Here is a 20,688-nt window from a genome sequence, read left to right as displayed (position 1 = left end):
AGTCTAATCGTGACCGACTCTGGGGGTTGGTGCTCATCTCCATTTCTAAGCCGAAAGCCAGTGTTGTCCATAGACATCTCCAAGGTCATGTGGCCAGCATGACTGCATGGAGCGCCGTTACCTTCCCACTGGAGCGGTACCTATTGATCTACTCACATTTGCATGTTTTTGAACTGCTAGGTTGGCAGGAGCTGGAGCTAACAGCGGGTGCTCAATCTGCTCCCGGGATTTGAACCTGGGACCTTTTGGTCCGCAAGTTCAGCAGCTCAGTGCTTTAACACACTATGCGACCATTCTTCATTGCTGTTTACTAAAAAGTGAATTGGTAGGTTTACTACCTCATAATACATTTCTTATTCACTATTTTGAAAAACACATAGAAAAGAAAGAGGAAAGTGTTTCAAGAGCAGCCAAATTAATATTACCTATTTTCTACAACAGTAGCCACACTAAGAACCACAATGTGGTGTTAGCATTCAGTACCTGGTATTTCTTATTCTCTTTTCTCGTCCCACATCTGCCAGGAGCAGGGGTTACCTTATCTTTATTCTCCTGTCAGCCATTCTTGGAGCCACTGTGGCTGAAAAGCAAGATATAAATGATTTAAATTAATTATTAATTAATAAGTAAAAGGAGAATGAAATCTTTCAAATTCTAATATTTGCATTTTTCCACACTCACAGCCCATTGAAGTGACTATGATCCCTTCTACACTGAAATATAAAATCCAGATTATCTGATTTGAACTGGATTATATGGCAGTGTAGATTCATATAATCTAGTTCAAAGCAGATAATCTGGATTATCTGCTCTGATAATCTGAATTATATGGCAGTGTAGAATGGGCCTATGTTGGGAGTCATATTCTGTGCACCATATATGACAAGGTGGAACTGTCATTTCAATTACTTATTATCCATCCCATATCTCCAAGCCATTTTAGCTGAAACTGAATAATGTCTAGCAGGCCACATGTTCTTTGCCCCTGATCTAGACCCGACTCTCAACTAAGGGCCCTTCCACATAGACATATAACCCAGAATATCAAGACAGGAAATCCCACAATATCTGTTTTGAATGGGGTTATCTGAGTCCACACTGCCATATATTCCAGTTCAAAGCAGATATTGTGGGCTTTCCTGCCTTGTTATTCTGGGTTATATGGCTGTGTGGAAGGGCCCTAAATGCTTGTAAAACTGCAATTCATTGAAGCCTTTGCCAGCGTAGCCAATGGCCAGGGATTTTGGGAGCTGACATCCAAAATCTCTGGCAGGCCAAAGATTACTGGCTTGGCCCAGTAGTACAGCACCAAGATTTGAACACTTTCATGCTCAAACTGTGTACATGTGTAAATGTGTGACATTGCAGGCAATACACAATAGCATAGAGAAAGAGTATGTAATTTCCAGTGTTTCCCAAACTGTGGTCTTCCAGAATCCCCTGATCATTGGCTAAAGAAGCTGAGGTAAAGATAAAGGTTTCCCCTGACATTAAGTCTAGTCATGTCCGACTCTGGGGGTTGGTGCTCACCTCCATTTCTAAACTGAAGAGCCGGAATTGTCTGTAGATGCCTCCAAGGTCATGTGGCTAGCATGACTGCATGGAGCAGTACCTATTGATCTACTCACATTTGCATGTTTTTGAACTGCTAGGTTAGCAGAAAAGTAGCTGAATCTTCTGGAAATTGGTTGTTGTATGTCTTTCGGGCTGTGTGGCCATGTTCCAGAAGCATTCTCTCCTGACGTTTCGCCCACATCTATGGCAGGCATGCTCAGAGGTTGTGAGGTATGGAGAAAACTAAGCAAAGAGGTTAATATATATCTGTGGAAAGTCTAGGGTGAGAGAGGTCAGTATGAATGTTGTGTAGTTAATCACTTAAATTAGCATTGAAAAGCTTATCTGCTGTCTTCTTCCTGCCTCTGGGGCATCCTTTGTTTAGAGTCGTTAACTGCCCTGGGTTGATTCATGTCTGGAAATCCTCTGTTTTCAGAGTATTGCTTTTTATTTACTGTTCTGATTTTTGAGTTTTGTAATACTGGTAGCCAGATTTTGTTCATTTTCATGGTTTCTTCCTTTCTGTTGAAGTTGTCCACATGCTTGTGGATTTCAATGGCTTCTCTGTGTAGTCTGACATGATTAACTACACAACATTCATACTGACCTCTCTCACCCTAGACTTTCCACAGATATATATTAACCTCTTTGCTTAGTTTTCTCCATACCTCACAACCTCTGAGGATGCCTGCCATAGATGTGGGCGAAACGTCAGGAGAGAATGCTTCTGGAACATGGCCACACAGCCCGAAAGACATACAACAACCCTGTGATCCCGGCCATGAAAGCCTTCGACAACACTTCTGGAAATTGAAGTCCAAATTTCTGAGTTTGGGAATCATTGTTCTATGCAGAAATGTGTAAGATCAGGTCACTCCACCTACAGGCAAAGAAAAAAACTTTCTTTGCTTGACTCCCTGCAAAGCTGCTACTGGTCAGTCTCAACAATAAAGATGGAATTATAGGATATTGCAGCTCCCCAAATCAGAATTCTGCACACTAGCTGATTATTTTTCTGCAGCCTCCAAATTTCTTGCTTTGCAGGGAGTGTGCCATTGAAAACTACTGTAGTGTAGAGTCTCACTTATCCAAGCTTCTGGATTATCCAATCAATTTTTGTAGTCAATGTTTGCAATATATCGTGATATTTTGGTGCGAAATTCGTAAATACAGTAATTAAAACATAACATTACTGCATATTGAACTACTTTTTCTGTCAAATTTGTTGTATAAAATGATGTTTTGGTGCTTCATTTGTAAAATCATAACCTAATTTGATGTTTAATAGGCTTTTCCTTAATCCCTCCTTATTATCCAAGATATTCGCTAATCCAAGCTTCTGCCGGCCTGTTTAGCTTGGATAAGCGAGACTCTACTGTATTCACAGCTAGCATTCTCCTATTTACTGTATTCACATTCCCTTGGGAAACTGTTCTTGCTTTCTAGACTTTTTCTAAGTGCTCAATAAAATGTCAGCATGAAAGAGGAATTTCTGTTTGGGATACATAGCCTGCATTTTGCTCTCTACCTGGCATGGCTGCTTGTGGTGAAGGAGCCTAAGCATAGGCGTATTATCTACAGTTCTCATTTTTGTTGCTAGTCTTGTCGAATGTGGCATTTAGGAGATTTCGAAAGCTGGAGACTCAACTCCTGTAAAGTGGAGGAGGCAAGTGAAAGGGGAAGAACACAGAGAGTGGGAAAGAGAGAAAGACACAGGGCTGGGGATGAAAAGAAGGCGCCTCCACCAGCTTCAATCCCTGGAGAGACATTCCAGGCTGCAGCTGCAGCTTGACACCACCTTCACCAGCCCCCTCTCCCCACTCATAAATTATATTTCCCCCTCCTCCCCGCAAAACAGCAACCCGGCCAATCGCATGGCACCCATCAATAACCTTGTCAAAAGCCAACCAATGGGATGGAACCCTAAATCAAGCCTGTCAGCCCAACCAGCCAATGAGAGAAACTGAGCTGTAAATCTGTTGAGAGACGGGGAAGGAGGGGGGCACAAGTCAATTTGTGCGGAGGCCTCTGGAAAGGGAGAAGAGAGAAGAAATGTGGATTGTGTGTGTGTGTGCATGCCTACAAGCTCATCCATGCACAAAGAGGCACAAAACTGAGATGGTTGACCACAACATCAGGCAAAAAGATGTGATAGATGCTGGCATGGTAGAGGCAACTACCTTGTTGAATTCTACAAAGACACAGACATCTCCTGAAACCGGTCAGGTTCTTGGTCCACCATGCTTCCTCTTCTATGGCTCTTCAGCAGAACAAGGAGCCTTTTTCATCGAATCATAGAATAATAGAGTTGGAAGAGACCACTTGGGCCATCCAGTCCAACCTCTACCATGCAGGAAACAAACAAACAATCAAAGTATCCCTGATGGATGGCCATCCAGCCTCTGTTTAAAAGCTTCCAAGGAAGGAGCTTCAACCATACTCTGAGGCAGAGAGTTCCACTACTGAACAGCTCTTACAATCAGGAAATTCTTCCTAATGTTCAGGTGGAATCTCCATTCCTGTAATTTGAACCCATTGCTCCAGGTCCTAGTCTCCAGCCTGCTCCCTCTTCCTTTTGGCATCCTTTCACATATTTATACATGGCTGTCATGTCTCCTTTCAACCTTTTCTCTTCTGCAGGCTAAACATAGTAAAGGTAAATGTTTTCCCCTGACATTAAGTCTAGTTATGTCTGACTCTGGGGGTTGGTGCTCATCTCAATTTCTAAGCCAAAAAACTGGCATGATCCATAGACACCTCCAAGGTCATGTGGCCAGCATGATTGCATGGAGTAGCATTACCTTCCCACCAGAATGGTACCTATTGATCTACTCACATTTGCATGTTTTCGAACTGCTTGGTTGGCAGAAGCTAAGGCTAACAGCGGGAGCTCTCCCCACTCCCTAGATTTGAACTGCCAACCTTTCAGTCAGGAAGTTCAGCAGCTCAGCGGTTTAATCCACTGCGCCACTGGGGGCTAAACATATCCAATTCTTTAAGATGCTCCTCATAGGGATTCATGATCTCCAGGTCGTTGATCGTTTTAGTTGCCCTCCTCTGGACACCTTCCAGCTTGTCAATATCTCTTTTGAACTGTGGTGCCCAGAATTGGACACAATATTCCAGGTGAGGCCTAACCAGAACAGAATACAAAGGCACCATGACTTCCCTTGATCTTACTTAGGCGATCCCTCGTAGCTCGAGGATGATGGTCCTCCAAGTGTAGTGTCTTGGCAGTGGATGCATAGGTGGCTGTGGAGACCTATTCTTGACCCACATATTCTTCTGCAGTGAAGACATTGGTTTCCAGATGGAAAGCGGTCCCAGTCAGAGTTGGCTTGACATGCCTTCCTCTTGGCACATTTCTCCCTTAAGCCCTCCATTCGTGCCTCTTCGAATTCAGCAGCACTGTTGGTAACAGCTGACCTCCAATTAGAGCGCTCAAGGGCCAGGGCTTCCCAGTTCTCAGTGTCTATGCCACAATTTTCAAGGCTGGCTTTGAGCTCATCTTTAAATCTCTTTTACTGTCCACCAACATTACATTTCCCATACTTGAGTTGGGAGTATAGCAACTGCTTTGGGAGATGGTGATCGGGCATTCAGACGAGGCCAGTCCAGCAGAGTTGATGGCGTAGGAGAATTGCTTCGGTGCTGGTGGTCTTTGCTTCTTCTAGCACACTGACATTTGTCTGCCTATCTTTCCAAGAGATTTGCAGGATTTTTCGGAGGCAACGCTGGTGGAATCGTTCCAGGAGTTGAATGTGACATCTGTAGACAGTCCATGTTTCACAGGAGGGTTGGGAGGACAATAACTTTTTAAACAAGCACCTTGGTGTCCCTATGGATGCCCCGATCCTCAAATACTCTTTTCTTCATTCGGAGAAATGCTGCACTCGCAGCGCTCTGCTGGTATTGTATTTCAGTGTCATTGTTGACTTTTGTAGAGAGGTGACTGCCAAGGTAGCAGAAACGGTCAACATTTTCTAATGTTACCCCATTAAGCTGTATTCCTGGCATTGCAGAGGGATTGGCTAACAACTGCTGGAAGAGCACTTTGTCTGATGTTCAGTGGGAGGCTGAGCATCTCGTATGCTTCTGCAAAGGTGTTTAGAGTGGCTTTTAGGTCTTCTGAATGCACACAGACTACATTATCATCGGCATATTGCAGTTCTATAACAGATGTTGTGGTGACCTTGGTTTTGGTTTTCAGTCTGCTGAGGTTAAATAGCTTGCCATCTGTCCGACAGATGATTTCCACTCCGGTGGGAAGCTTCCCATCAACAAAATGAAGTATCATAGTGATGAAGATGGAAAATAAGGTTGGGGCAATAGCTCATGCCTGTTTGACACCTGATTCCACCTTAAGTGGGTCACTTTGGGAGCCATTGCTGTCCAAGACTGTTGCCATCATGTCATTGCGGAGGAGCCACAGGATGTTCACAAATTTGTCAGGGCACTCGATTTTTTGGAGGATGGTCCAGAGAGCACTGTGATTCATTGTGCCAAATCCCTTTGCAAGGTCAATGAATGCCATGTACAGAGGTTGATTTTGCTGCCTGCATTTTTCTTGGAGCTGTCGTGCAGTGAAGATTATGTCCACTGTTCCTCTGGAGGGTCATTCTGGGATTCTGGGAGGGTGTCTTCTGAGACAGGAAGAAGGCGGTTTGTAAGGATTCTTGTGAGGATTTCCCCAGCGGAGTAAGGGAAATACCTCAATAGTTTCCACAGTCTGTTCTTTCCCCTTTTTTGGAAAGGGTGATGATGGTGGCATCCTTGAAGTCTGCTGGGATTTTCTCAGTCACCCACACTTTTTCAATGAACTGGTGGAGTTGTGTCAGCTGAGGTCCACCCTCTTTGAAGACTTTGGCAGGGATCCCATCACGTCTGCTGGCTTTGTTATTTTTTGTTGTTGTTGTTAGCTGATGGCATTGCTGTCTTCTTCCAGACTAGGCAGTGCTGCAAGCTCATCCCTGGTTTTTTGTTGTGGGATTCGCAAGATAACCTCTTCGACCATGTTAGAGCTGCGATTCAGGTGGTTGTGGTAGTGCTCTTTCCAACGTAGTGTGATTGATTTTTTATCCTTCAGAAAATTGGTTACATCTGATTAGCGTAGAGGGTGTATGCCATGATTTCTTGGTCTGTAGATGACTTTGGTGGCTTAAAAAAATCCCTGAGCATCATGGGTAAAGTGTTAGATTTCTTCAGCCTTCTTTGTCCATCAGATGTTCTCAAGTTCTCTAGTTCTTCTTTGGACCTCAGCTTTTGCTCTAGCATAGATCTTTTTCTTAACAACGCAGTTGGTGTCTCTCTGCCATGTTTGGTATCCAATGGATGTGATTCCATATTATCTGCTTTGAACTTGATTATATGAGTCCACACTGCCAGATAATTTGGGATAAACAGATAATCTGGGATCAGACCCTGGGATATAGGGCTGTGTAGCTCCAGCCACAGAAACTGGATCATATGGCAGTGTAGATCCAGCCTTAGAGAATTCTTATCATAACAATCTCCCTTAAAACCAAATTTTCTCTAGGATCACCTTGAAACTGTAGCAAGCTCAGGAATGCACACAGCAATAAAGATTTTGCCAACTAGTAACCATTTATATGCCTCTATAGTTTTAGTCAGAATGATGTTGTCATTTGAGCAAATCTGGTGGCCAAGATGTTTCCCCATTTAGTCATTTTGTTGCAACTTTATGAAGCTCAAGCACACACACACACTCAACAGCATTTTTCTAGCAAGAAAGATTTTGCCAATGTGTGTCCGCTTCTATACCTCTATATTTCTAATCAGCACAGTTTAATGGTTTGAGCACTGGATTATGAGCATTGGATTATGACTCATAATCAGTGGTCAGGGAAAACCACTGAAGGTCCATGGGCAAGTCATACACCCTTAGCCCCAGAAAGACAGGGACACCATAAATCAGAAACAACCTGAAGACACACCACCACCGTCACGATAGCATTTATAGCAAGCAAACACACAGAGCCAGGATTTATACTTTTTTTAAATTAAAAATGGACAATAGTGGTTCTCCCAATGTTTTGGGGTTACAGCTCCCAAAATTCCCTACTTTTGGCTGTGCAGGATAATACTGATGGGAGCTATAGGCAAAAAACATTACCAGGGAGACACAATTCTCCCATTCCTGTCCTAAACAATCCTTCTTCTTCCACTCATCTCTTGCCATCATATTTATTTATGGCTCTCCAAGCTGGAGGAAAATCAGTCTTCTGCAGGATTCATTTCTTTTGGAGGAAAAAAGTGCATGAGACTTCCAGCACTGCTGTGACATTAGATTATTTACACATATACTTGTTATGAGATAGCAGTGTACGAAATAACACAAACATAAACATCATGCAACTTTGGAGTAAGCCCCTTCTACACTGCCATATAAAATCCAGATTATTTGCTTTGAATTGGATTATAAAGAAGTGTAGACTCGTATAATCCAGTTCAATCAGATAATGTGGAGTATCTGCTTTGATAATCTGGATTACCATATATGGAAATGTAGAAGGGGCCTGAGATTCCATTCCTGAGCAGGGATTTGAATCCTAGTAGCCAAACCATCAGTCATTTAAAAACCGTGGAAGCATCTTTTAGCTGAGAGTGCAGTAAAAATCATGTTTACCTATGTATTAGCTGGGGGATGTTAAATATTCAGCTGACATAAATCAACAGCATTCCATGAAAATAAATACCAGCATCTGTCCTACATGGAATTACTGCCTCTATTCCTCCATCTCTCTAGTAACATTCTCCTGCATGCTTTCTCCCCTGGAATTTGCTCACTTCTTCTCGGTTCATTTTTTGCGGATTCGCTGTTTCGCAGTTTTTCAAAAAACTCTAAAAGACTATTATAAATTATAAAAAATTACAATTTCCAGCCCAAGGAAGGGAGGAAGGAGAAGCCAAAGGGAGAGAAAGGGAGCCCAAGTGGCAACGGGAGGAGAAGGAGGTGCTTTATCAACACACGATTGGTTGATAAAGACTTAAAATACTGTATAACTACTAAAATAATGTATAAATATTAAAATAAATATAGTGCCCCTACTTCACAGATTTTCACTTATTCCAGGTGGTCTTGGAACCTAACCCCTGTGATAAGTGAAGGAACACTACTGCTAAGAAGGGAATAAGTATAAAGAAGAATATTTCTAAGCGCCAAAAATTGCTGTTCTCCTCCCTTTGCAGAAAACACCAAAGCATGCCTAAGGTCAAAAGTGCCGGCCTATATAATCTGCTAAAAAGGAAGTTCCATCGAGGCTGAAATCAATCGTAACATAAAAAGGATTTCCCCAGATCAGTCCGTGATCCAGATCCAGATTGTAGGATACCAGCTAAACCACCATGGACTGATTTTGATCCACTGATGGCTCACATTTTTTCTTTTGCCTTTCAAACATTCTGTCTAGCAGGGTGATGTGTTTTATCCAGGTTTTTTAAGCCCCTTCCACACAGCTGTATGAAATCCACATTGAACTGGATTATGTGGCAATGTGGACTCAGATAACCCAGTTCAAAGCAGATATTGTGGATTATCAACCTTGATATTCTGGGTTATATGGCTGTGTAGAAGGGCCCTTAGAAAGCAAGAAAGAGTAACTTAAGGGGCCCATCCTGTCTGATTAAAAATACCAGAAAGCCCCAGGTTTTGTTCCCATTCTTTCCAATGTTATTTTGGAAATCCATACATGTTTGGTTTATCCCAACATATTTTCTGTTCACTCCCCAAACAATCACCCCAAGGAGTAACAAATCAGTCATTTCAAAGGGCCTGTCCAATAGAGCAAATTCTACAGAACTGGGATATTTCAGAATAAATACAGACAAACCTCTCTTGCACTCTCTTTTTTTTTTAACCAAGCACAGATGTATAGTGAGAGACATACAACCACATATGGAGCCAATGAACTATCCATGTGCAATGAAAAATGTTACCCATGCAGCTGCACTCAGGCCAGAAATGCAGGGGAGCCATAAAATCCTTCTAAATAGGTGAACAGATGCTATGTATTTGATTTTATTTTTATCTGGCCTTTCTTCTATGGAACTTGAGGCAGCGTATATGGGTAGCTTCCCAGAAAGGTACTGAGCAGGTCCAAAGCTGCTTAACTTCAACAGTTTCTATTCTGCTCTTGTGCTTTGTGCCCTGAAATGCTCTGGTCTACCATCAGTTCTGTGTTTGTTTGTAATTTCCTTTCTGCTAGCACTTAAGATCCCATTTGGTCCATGGGAGAAACACATGATGCAAAAGAAAGCTAAGAGAGACCCTCCTCTATATATCTTACCGATTGCAGAGAGGGTGGATTTTAAATAGATGTAGCTGGCAAGACAAGTGATACCCAGAGTTAAGCTGACCATCAGGCCCAGTAAGGTCACTGTGTTACATGGTGGATGTTAGGAGACAGAAGGAGTAGTTCAATGGGAAGGCAAAGCTGGGTGTGCCACATGACCTCTACTGCAGCTGCTAAACTAGGCTGCTATCTTTGTGGTAGTTCTGATGTAGAACAGGGGCTTGACCATCATCCTGTCTGTTGTCTCAGACAACAAAAAACCTTCAGTGAGCTCACATTATGAATAACTGTGTTATAGAAAGAATTTCAGCAGATGACATTCTTTGACTCAACAATTAGAGCTACAGGGGTGATGTCCTCTTTTGCACTGAATATAGCTCTCTTCCCTGGGTCACTCTTTATGTAGTGCTGTGAGTTTCTACAGAAGTGTTTTCTAAACTTTGGTCTTCTGGGTGTTTTGAACTTCACCTTCCAAAATCGCTGATCATAGGCCAAAGCAGATGGGACTTCTGGAAGCTCAAAAAACTTGGACGGCTAGAGTTTAGGAATGACTGCTTTATATACTTTCTTTCAAAATCAGCTCCAAGAGAAGAACAGTGCTAATCTGTTATAGGGAAGAGATTTTGGCAAAGGTTCCTTTAGCAAAAGAAATATTGAGCAACTGTAATTCCCCTAGTATTTTTGGATGGTAACTCCCAAAGGAGATTCCACATAAACATTTTATCCCTCCATTTTATCAGGTTTATACTTATTTATGCAGTGCTTTTGACACAAAATAAATAAAACCTGAACATTAGGAAGAACTTCCTGACCATATGAGCTGTTCAACAGTGGAACTCTCTGCCACGAAGTATGGTGAGAGCTCCTTCCTTGGAAACTTTTAAACAGAGGCTGGATGGTCATCTGTCAGGGATAATTTGATTGTGCTTTTCCTGCATGGCAGGGGGTTGGACTAGATGGCCTATGTGGTCTCTTCCAACTCTATTATTCTATGGTTGTATTTTTTTAATCATGTCAGAAGCGACTTGAGAACATGCTGCAAGTTGCTTCTGGTGTGAGAGAATTGGCTGTCTACAGAGACGTTGCCCAGAGATTCTGGGATGTATTAGCTGGGAGGCTTCTCTCATGTCCCCACAAGCTAGAGCTGACAGACAGGAGCTCACTTCATCTTGCAGATTCAAACTGGCAACTTTCAGGTCAGCAACCCACTGACCATTCTAGCAGGGTCTTATGGGAATTGTATGCTGGAACACATCCAGGGGACGTAATTTTAAAGAGAGTAGAAGATGGACTGAAAACGTTATCTGTGCTCATGATGTCCACATGCATTTTTTTTGACCCATCAAAGAAGTTTTGCAAGTTTCTGAAGCAACACAAGAACCACACCTCTCTGACATGCTATTTGTTAGAAATGTCTCTGTGATAAAATCAATTGCAAAGGGAAAATGTTTTCAGTTCTCTGGAAAGCCATCATCTTAAAAGAAAGATTTAATCCATTAGTTCTCTCTGGACACCAGATCAGCTCAACAAGGGGCTTTGGTTCCTGGCGAACTCATAGGAGATGTGGAGCAGGCCGACAGAAGGGCTTGCAGTACAAAGGCTGCCTGTGTGGGGATGCTGGAGAGGGAGCGGGTAGGGATACCTTACTTTTCTTGGGCCCATACCACAGTCCAACACAGGAAGCTGCTGTCTGGAAGAGTCTTCAGAGATTCCCTGCTTTACTCTGACAAACCCATGGAACTAAAGGACATCTGGAAAACATAAGAAAAAGTCAACAGAGCCACAGAATTGAATGACCAGCTTGTTTCTGGATGACCTGACTTAACGCTATTCAGCTGTGGACTCACAAAAGGGTATTCCTAGGCTGCCATAGGCAAAATATTAAGCTCATCCAGCTAGGGAATGTTTCACATTGCTTCCAGGGGGACTTGGGGAGTGGGATTTCAGTGATGTAGCATCATCAGAGTTTTTAAAAATATAGCTCCTAAAAGGTACATGCCTAGTGCTGGATTTAGGACAAATGAGGCCGTGTGTGAGTTACTTTATGAGGCTCCTTCCTTGGGCCCTGAAAGAGGGAGGCCCAGTACGCCTACACTGCTTTCTCTGTGGCACAATCCCATAAGCTATCATTATGTCTGGAATTGCTCCAAAACAGAATGTCTTCAAATTTAGAATTGCACCACATAAGCAAAATGCACTGTAAAAAATGGTAGGAAGATGGGGCCCCATGGCCAATGGGGCCCTGTGCTTAAGCACAATGGGTTTTTGTTTGTGTGTGACAGGAGTGACTTGAGAAATTGCAAGTCATTTCTGGTGTGGGAGAATTGGCTGTCTGCAAGGATGTTGCTCAGGGGATGGCCAGATGGTTTGATGTTTTCACCATTCTTGTGGGAGGGTTCTCTCATGTCCCCGCATGGAGCTGGAGTTGATAGAGGGAGCTTATCTGCACTCTCCCCAGGTTGAATTCAAACCGGCAACCTTCAGGTCAGCAATCCAACCTTCAAGTCAGCAGTCCTGCTGGCAGAAGAGTTTAGCCTACTGCACCACCGGGGCTTCAGCACAATGGTAAATTTGGCACTGGACATACAGCCAACACTCAGACCTTTTCCTTCACTTATAATTACACTATGTAACACAATTTTTGCTCCTGGGTTATAGATGTCATTTCCTAATTGGTTCTGTCATAAAAACATAGAAAAATTTTATGAAACAGAAAAAAAATTGTTTTTACGGGACATTCTGCAGCACATTTTGCTATAGTTTTTCAATGAATACCTCATACAGTCTGAACTAATTCAACATAGTTTGTGGCAGTCACAAAAACAAATTTTCAGATTGTAACAACTACTTTCAAGGTAAGTACTGCACAATTAAACAGGAAATAACACTTTCAAACCAAGAACAGATTTTTTTTTTTACAAATTTTATTACATAGTGTTATAATTTAATTTGGGGATTGGCTGTCAGACAAGTGATTTCACTCCTGCTACCCATAGACCAAAAAACAACAGGTATGATGAGGTGGCCCCCAAACCTCCCCAACACCCACATATTTATACCCTTCCCTATAGCAATAAACTCCATGCATCTTGTAAAAAGCATTAGAACAAATTACAGTATTTTAAACAATAAAATAATTAAAACCAGCAGACCTTAATTCACTGATCCATACCAATTATGGCTGTAATTGTTATCACAAGCTAACTTGGAATATATTGGCAAGTGCAACTTTTTACAAGCTTGGTGTGATGTGTCATCTATATGGTAGTCCATCAGGCAGTCAAGCTGCTGCATTTTGCACAAGTGACAATGTGTCAGGGACCTTCTACACTGCCATATAATCCAGATTATCAAATCAGATAATCCACATTATAGAATTTGCACTGGATTATATGCCATCTGGATTTTATATGGCAATGTAGATAGGGCCTCATTCTTCTTTAAGGGCAGCCTCATATATCACACATTACGGTCGTCCAACCAATAGGTTACTTGTGTATGGACTACTGTGACTAGGTTGTCTCTGTCCAGAAGAGGCTATATCTAGTGCACTAGTCAGTGCTGGTGTCAAGCTCTCCATACAACCAAGTTCAGCCTCCCATGACAAGGATGGATCTCAAGCTACATACCTGTTGTTTTGTGGGGAGTGTAACCCCATCCAGGACAGGCTGTTTATCCAATTTCCAGACCAGAGAACTATAAATCCATATTGCCTCTGTTCTATCAGAATCCAGTTTTAGTTACTGGTCCTCATCCAGCTCATGACAGCATCTAGGCACTGGCCCAACATCTGCACAGCCCCAACTGACTCCAATGATAAGAATAAATAGAGCAAAGCGTCATCAGCCAAAACCCACTCCAAAACCCCTTATGAACACATCCAGTGGCTCCATGTAGATGCCGAACAGCAAGAGGGAAAAGAAGGATCCTTGTGGCCCCCCACAGCATAATTGCCATAGGGCTGAACAGGAACTTCTCCAATGCTCTCTGGAATTCGTCTTTTTCATTTGTGTACTTCCCACTTTTTGCCCATTGTCAAACAGCAATAAACCAGCTGTAAAACTCAGATGGGTGACTTTGGCCCAGACTTCTCTCTCCACCTAGTATACCTCACAGGGCTGCTGTTATGAGTATAAAGGACAGGGCAGAGCATGCCACATACGTTGCCCACTGGCAAATAGGCAGAATATAGAAGGAACACTTAATAGGTAGCTATTTGCTTGACCCAAGTGCTCAGTTTCTGTGTGGACTGAAAGGCATAAAGCAGACTGAGGAGACTTTGAAATGCATACTCAGATGTTAAAGTGAATGCTGCCAAGTAAAGCTGGGTGCACAGGAGCATATCACCCATTTTCCACTAATTCTTTTTTTGGGGAAAGCTCTATGAAAAAAAGAAACATGCATATAAGGAGGAAAAGATTATTTACCTTCTCTGGTGCGAAGGTGCGGATGGATAGCAGCAGCATTGAGATATCTACATCTACAGTCTAAGATCGTACAACTATCTACAGTCACATTTTGCTGCAACAGTAAGCAAGGCCACTGTTAAGCACTTGGGGAGTGCTTGGAGAATGGTATAAATCAGTCTCCTTGTGAACCACAGGGAATGGGCTGGTCTTCCACGTCAGCAAGTTCAACACAAAAGTGGAGGAGCATCTTATTCAGAATCACCAGAGACAGGTATATAGAATCTCCAAAGCATACAGAACCTATTCTGTAACAGGAACCCTGCCTTCGAGATCCCTGACACAACTCCCATTAGCAGACCACTAGCCATGTGTAACAACAAAAAGAAAAGAAAAATAAAGTCCTAATTAGAGGGAGAGGAATAATTGTTTTTATCCAATTGCTGCCAGTTAGAAGGCTAAGCTCCACCCACTTGGTCTCCTAGCAACCCACTCAGCCCAGAGGACAGGCACAGTTAGGCCTCACTTAGGCCTCTTCCACACTGCCTATAAAATACAGATTATCTGATTTTAACTGGATTGTATGGCAGTGTAGACTCAAGGCCCTTCCACACAGCTATATAACCCATTTATAATGGACTTAATGTCAGGGGAAAACCTTTACCCTTTACCTTAACTACCACCAATTCCTCAATACTTTATTTCCCATACCACCATACTTCGCCACAGCAACGCATGGCTGGGCACAGCTTATATACATCTCTCTCTCTCTCTCTCTCTCTCTCTCTCTCTCTCTCTCTCTCTCTCTCTCTATATATATATATATATATATATATATATATATATATATATATATATACACATACATACACACACACACACACACACACACACACACATACATATTTGTGTAAGTGCCTGTGTGTATCTCACAGATCATGAAATATACAAACAAGTCCAAGAGGACACTGCTTGAGGTTAAAAAGCAGAAACAAGGAAGCTATAAAGCGCCAGTCTTGCTGAAAGAAAAGGGAATTAAAATTATTAATGGATTGGGCAAATGGAAAGAGAAGAATATTTCATCCACTCTTAGTATGCAGGAACTTGGAGTGACCAAGAGCGCTTGCACACATCACTTAAACCCATGCAAAAATGGGTTAAAGTCCCCATTCCCTCCCACAACCCCAGTATTTCTTTCCCTGGGTGGCTATGGGGAAAGTGTCACCCGCCTAGCGAGGCCCTGTGTTGTGAGTGACGCTTTCATCTCGGTTGAGGGCGGGGCCTCCACCGGATGTCACATAACATTGTGTGATATCCAGCATAGGACGCCATCCTCCAGATGGGGTGACAACATCCAAGGACGCTGAATTTGCCCATCTGATGAGGTCATAAGTTTCCAGTTGTTGAAAAAAGAGATGATGTTATGCTTATAAATAGTCTGAAGTACGTCAACCTAGAATATGTTTATGTCCTTCTTAAGGGAGTTATAATTTTAAAATCAGCTTGTAGGTAAAGGTAAAGGCTTTCCCTTAACATTAAATCTAGTGTGTCCGACTCTGGGGGTTGGTGCTCATCTCCGTTTCTTAGCCAAAGAGCCGATGTTGTCCCTAGATGCCTCCAAGTTCATGTGGCTGGCATGACTGCATGGAGTGCTGTTACCTTCCTGCCAGAGTGGTACCTATTGATCTACTCACATTTGCATGTATTCGAACTGCTAGGTTGGCAGAAGCTGGGGAGCAGAACAGCAGGAGCTCACCCTGCTCAACAGATTTGAACTGCTGACCTTTCAGCCAGCAAGTTTAGTCGCTCGGCAGTTTAACCCACTGTGCCAACAAGGGCTCCTTCAAATCAACTTGAAGGGACTTTAAAAAGAGTGTCTTCAAAGCTTATGCCTGGCAACTCACCATCTCTTTATCTTTTTTACCACTGTAGAGAATCCAAAGTTCAGCTCAGCTCAGCCTACCTCATAGGAGTCCATTCAGAGTTCTACACAATTTTACCCTCTAAATGTTTAGTTATTATTATTGTCCTGGTTTTAATTCTGTTGATGTGTTTTATTGGTTTAAGTAGTTATAATGTATTTAATTGACTGTTCTGGGTTTTAACTTGTGCTGGAGTCCATGGAGAGATACGGCAGATTCAACCACATCCCACATGAAGAAAGATTATGTATCTGTGGCGCCCCTGAAACCAAAAAATTGAACCACACTATGCATAATTATAACCTATACGAAAAAGAAAAAAAAACAATACTTATGGCCTTTTATTTGTAATAAAACAAGCTGGGACATAGCGGCCAAAACTACATTTTTATTGGCCGGTTATAACCCCATTCTGACAACAAAGTGGCCCTGTATTTGTTTAAAGCTGCTAAAAGGAGATCGGAGTACATAGATCAGATTAGGGTGCAGTGTAGGGAAGATGAGGATAGTTGATGCATACATCTATGGCTAAGCTACATTGGCACCAAGCTGGCAAATACCTGTATATCTGTATTTTATTTTAAGTGAACCAGATGTATGTTGTATGTTGTGTTTGTATTGTCTGTGCTTGATAAGGCCAACTGGCTAATCAATAAATTGGCTTGTCTCCATGTGAGCCACCCTGAGTCCCTTCAGGGAGATGAGGTGGGATATAAAAATAAAGTTGTTGTTGTTGTTGTTGTTGTTGTTGTTGTTATTTGACTGGTGGTAAAAATAAATCTGTAAAAAAAACAGCTAATCATTTATTGTCCTCTCATAACACCCAAAATCTGGTTCCTGGGTGCATCTGTACTGTGGAATTGATGCAGTTCGACGTCACTTTAACTGCATCACTTTAACTTAATGCCATGGAATTAGGGGAGTTCTTGTTCTATAAGGTCTTTAGCCTTCTTGGATGCCTCATTAATAATAAACCCCAGGATTCCATATTATTGAACCATGACAGTTAACATGATGTTGAACTGCATTAATTCTACAGTGTAGGTGCACTTTCCATGGAACGTCTTCGTCCAAACACCAGACACAGGGGAGGTGTACTAAGGAAGATTTTCATCCACTCCTCATAGGCTTCCCAGGTGGGAAACAGGATCCTGAGCTGGAGAGACTTTGACCTGACCTGGCAAGACCTCTCCTGTGTCCTTATCCATCTTGCCCTTGTTTCTCAGCCTCATCTTCTCAATCTGTAAAACCCGGATAATAACCATCTATCTCACAGAATAAATGTGGCTTTGAATGAGATACAGAAATATTGCTTGTCATAAGCCTAAGGGGTGGCTCTCAATTTTAGGTTTTAGAATCCTAAAATAACCTTGCATTGTTACATGGCAAAGATGAATATCACCAAGGCTGTGTGTCATCTGCAACAAATGATCGAAATTCAGCTCCCAGGCAGGGATTTTTATTCTATTTTACTTTACTTTATTGCCAGAACTCATTCAGCCATAGAGCCCATTTTCAGCACCAGAGCTCCATCCTGGACATGCAAAGCAATAATAAAGAGGAGTCCCCTTGAGCATCTACAAGGCCTGCATTTCCTTAAATACCAAGGGCCAAACTAGACACAATGACAAATGAATCTTTGCATTTAATGTGTGGGGTTTTCAAAATGCCAAATGCATCATCAGCAGTGAGGGAACGAAAGATAATTAAAAGGACGAAGTGGAAAGTTAACTCTTTCCTCCTTTACCACAATGTTATCTCTTCTCAACCTTATACTACCCCGAAAATAAGACAGTGTCTTATATTAATTTTTGCTCCCAAAGACATGCTAGTTCTTATTTTCAGGGGATGTCTTATTTTTCCATGAAGAAGAATTCACATTTATTGTTGAACAAAAAAAAGAACATTTATTAAATACTGTACAGTAGTTGTCATCACAAACCAGCATAACCAGACAAACTGAAATCCTATCAAGAATTTCTTGTGACTACCATTATTTCCATGTACAATAATAGTACAATGGTACATACATTTACCGATCCTGCATGTTCTGGTGTTCTGTTCAGCAGGCATGCTTCCAGACAAAACTTTGCTAGGTCTTACTTTCGGGGGAGGCCTTATATTTAGCAATCCAGCAAAACCTCTACTAGGTCTTATTTTCCAGGGATGTCTTATTTTTGGGGAAACAGGGTATTAGCCCTCCATATCCATGGATGATGTACGCATGGATTCAGCCATCCATGGGTTGAAAATATTCTACACACAAACATCCAAAAAGGATAGCCTGGTTTTGCCATTTTATATAAAGGACACAGTTTTACTATGTCATCATATATAATGAAACCTAAGTATCCACAGATTTTGGTTTCAACAGAGAATCACGGAATCAAACCCCAACAAATATTAGGGCTCACCATCCAACACTCAAAACTCTTAGTATTGTAATTATAAGAAAGGAAAGTGGCAAACTTAAATTTTAAAATTCACACCAGGAAAAAACCAGCTCCTTATAAAAATGATCAGGTTACCACCCGGCCCAGATCACTTCCCACCAACTTGTTCCACCCACCACTAACTCATCCTCCAATCTCCATAGGAAACAATGCTACCTTGGAGGACTAGATGAACACCAAAAATATCCAGATTTCTGGAACACTGTGGGGTAAAAGACACTTTTTTTGAACTGCACCAAAGTCTAAAGAGCCACATTGCAACCAAATTGTCAAATTTGTGTTCAAAACACAGTCGCTACAAAGTATGATTTTTGTCATCAGGGACTTATTGTCCTACCAGTCTGATTTCTCTTTATAAAGTGTGTGAACAAGCAGTTCATGTCCTTTACCTTTAGGGAGCCATGGTGGTGCAATGGTTTAAACCCTTGTGCCAGCTGGACTGCTGACCTGAAGGTTGGATTGCTGACCTAAAAGTTGCCAGTTCGGTTTGGGGATGAGCTCCCATCTGTCAGCTCTAGCTTGCAGGGACATGAGAGAAGCAGGATGGTAACACATCTGACTGCCCCTTGGGTAACGTCTCTGTGGACGGACAATTTTCTCACACTGGAAGCGACTTGCAGTATGATCTCAAGTCGCTTCTGGCATGATTAAAAAAATAATCTTTAGGGTGCACCTACCCTGTAGCATTAATGCAGGTTTACTCCACTTTAATTTCCACAACTCAATGACATGGAATCCTGGTTGTTGCAGTTTGGGGACATGCCAGCATTCTTTGGCAGAGAAGGCTAAAGACCTTGTAAAACCACATTTCCCATGATTCCATTGCATTGAGCTATGGCAATTAAAGTGGTGTCACACTGCATTAATTCTACTGTGCAGATGCACCCTCAGTCTATCTTTCGATTAACAAAAGAAGAAGAAGCCTGTCTTTCTTTTTTGGCGTGGGCACTGGGAAACCTATTTTTTGACTACGAATCCTCCAGACAGCATGCCTAATGCGATATTGTACATAATAATCTGTGCGGTGACATTCAAAAGTGCTGTAATGAAGGAAAGGCCGTTATCAAGCAAGAAATCTTTTGTTTTTAGAGATGTGGACAGCATAAACAAATGAATTTCTGCTTAACAGCAGAGGGGCCCTGCTGGAGGAAGGAAAGTAGCAACCATGTTTGTAAGCTTACTGAGTTTTGGACCGCAAAGCTTCCTCCAGCTTGTGTACTTTACATTAGGGCCTTATTTTTTACACAATCCATTTGCTTTTTACATTTTCCCCTTTGTGATTTTTACTGCAGCAATTTTATGTTTGCTTTACTGCACGTTTTTAATTTGTCAGTTGCCCTAAGTGCGGTTGTAGAAAGGCAATGTAAAATCTTTAATAAATAATAAATCCATCAAAGCAAGACACAGCTGCACTTGTTTTATGCAAGATCCTCCCAGCCAGTCACAAAACGGCAATATCCTATTCTTGTGCAAAAGATTGTGATAGTCTTTCTGAAAGAGATAGTCATATTGTGGATTACCCCTGACACTTAATTTAAATTGGCTCAGTTTGTCCTCCAGCATCACAGCAAGACTGTCAGTTTCTCCAGTGGTCACAGTAACAGTGCCTTTAACAGCAATGTGATAGGCCAGCATGGAGACAAACTTTGGGGTCATCTATACTGCTGAATTAATGCAGTGTAGATGCCGAAAAACCTTGTAAATCTACAACTGCCACCCAGGATGACACAGCATTGAGTCATTACAGTTAAAGTGGTGTCAAACTGCATTATTACTACAGTGTGGATGGGCTCTTTGACACTTTCTAATTACAGGCACAGACACAATTGCTGGAAAGCAAGGCATTCTTAGAAGGGTTGGGACCATCTGCTCTTCCAGATATTTAATGTACTGCAAGTCCCATCAGTCCCATCTAGAATGGCTAATCAATGCTAATGGGAAGTATTGTCTTGAAAACATATAAGAGGGAAGCAAAAATTAAATACCTTACAAAGGGAGAGGGAATATACAGCGTCCAAAGTATAGAGCCTGTGGCAAGGAT

At 42.0% G+C, this 20,688-nt stretch overlaps 1 long non-coding RNA gene across 1 annotated transcript; it reads right to left on the bottom strand.

Moving 5' to 3' along the window:
• Nucleotides 1-481: 481 nt before the first annotated feature.
• Nucleotides 482-14,930, bottom strand: LOC134295844 (uncharacterized). The gene is made up of 3 exons (XR_010002434.1): nucleotides 14,294-14,930; nucleotides 11,531-11,617; nucleotides 482-580 (listed from the first exon to the last, which is right to left on the bottom strand). It is a non-coding gene; the product is annotated as an uncharacterized LOC134295844 (long non-coding RNA).
• Nucleotides 14,931-20,688: the final 5,758 nt, after the last annotated feature.

Source organism: Anolis carolinensis, chromosome 2, assembly GCF_035594765.1.
Source record: "Anolis carolinensis isolate JA03-04 chromosome 2, rAnoCar3.1.pri, whole genome shotgun sequence".
NCBI classification, from domain to species: Eukaryota; Metazoa; Chordata; class Lepidosauria; order Squamata; family Dactyloidae; genus Anolis; species Anolis carolinensis.
This window is presented reverse-complemented; position numbering and strand designations above follow the sequence as displayed.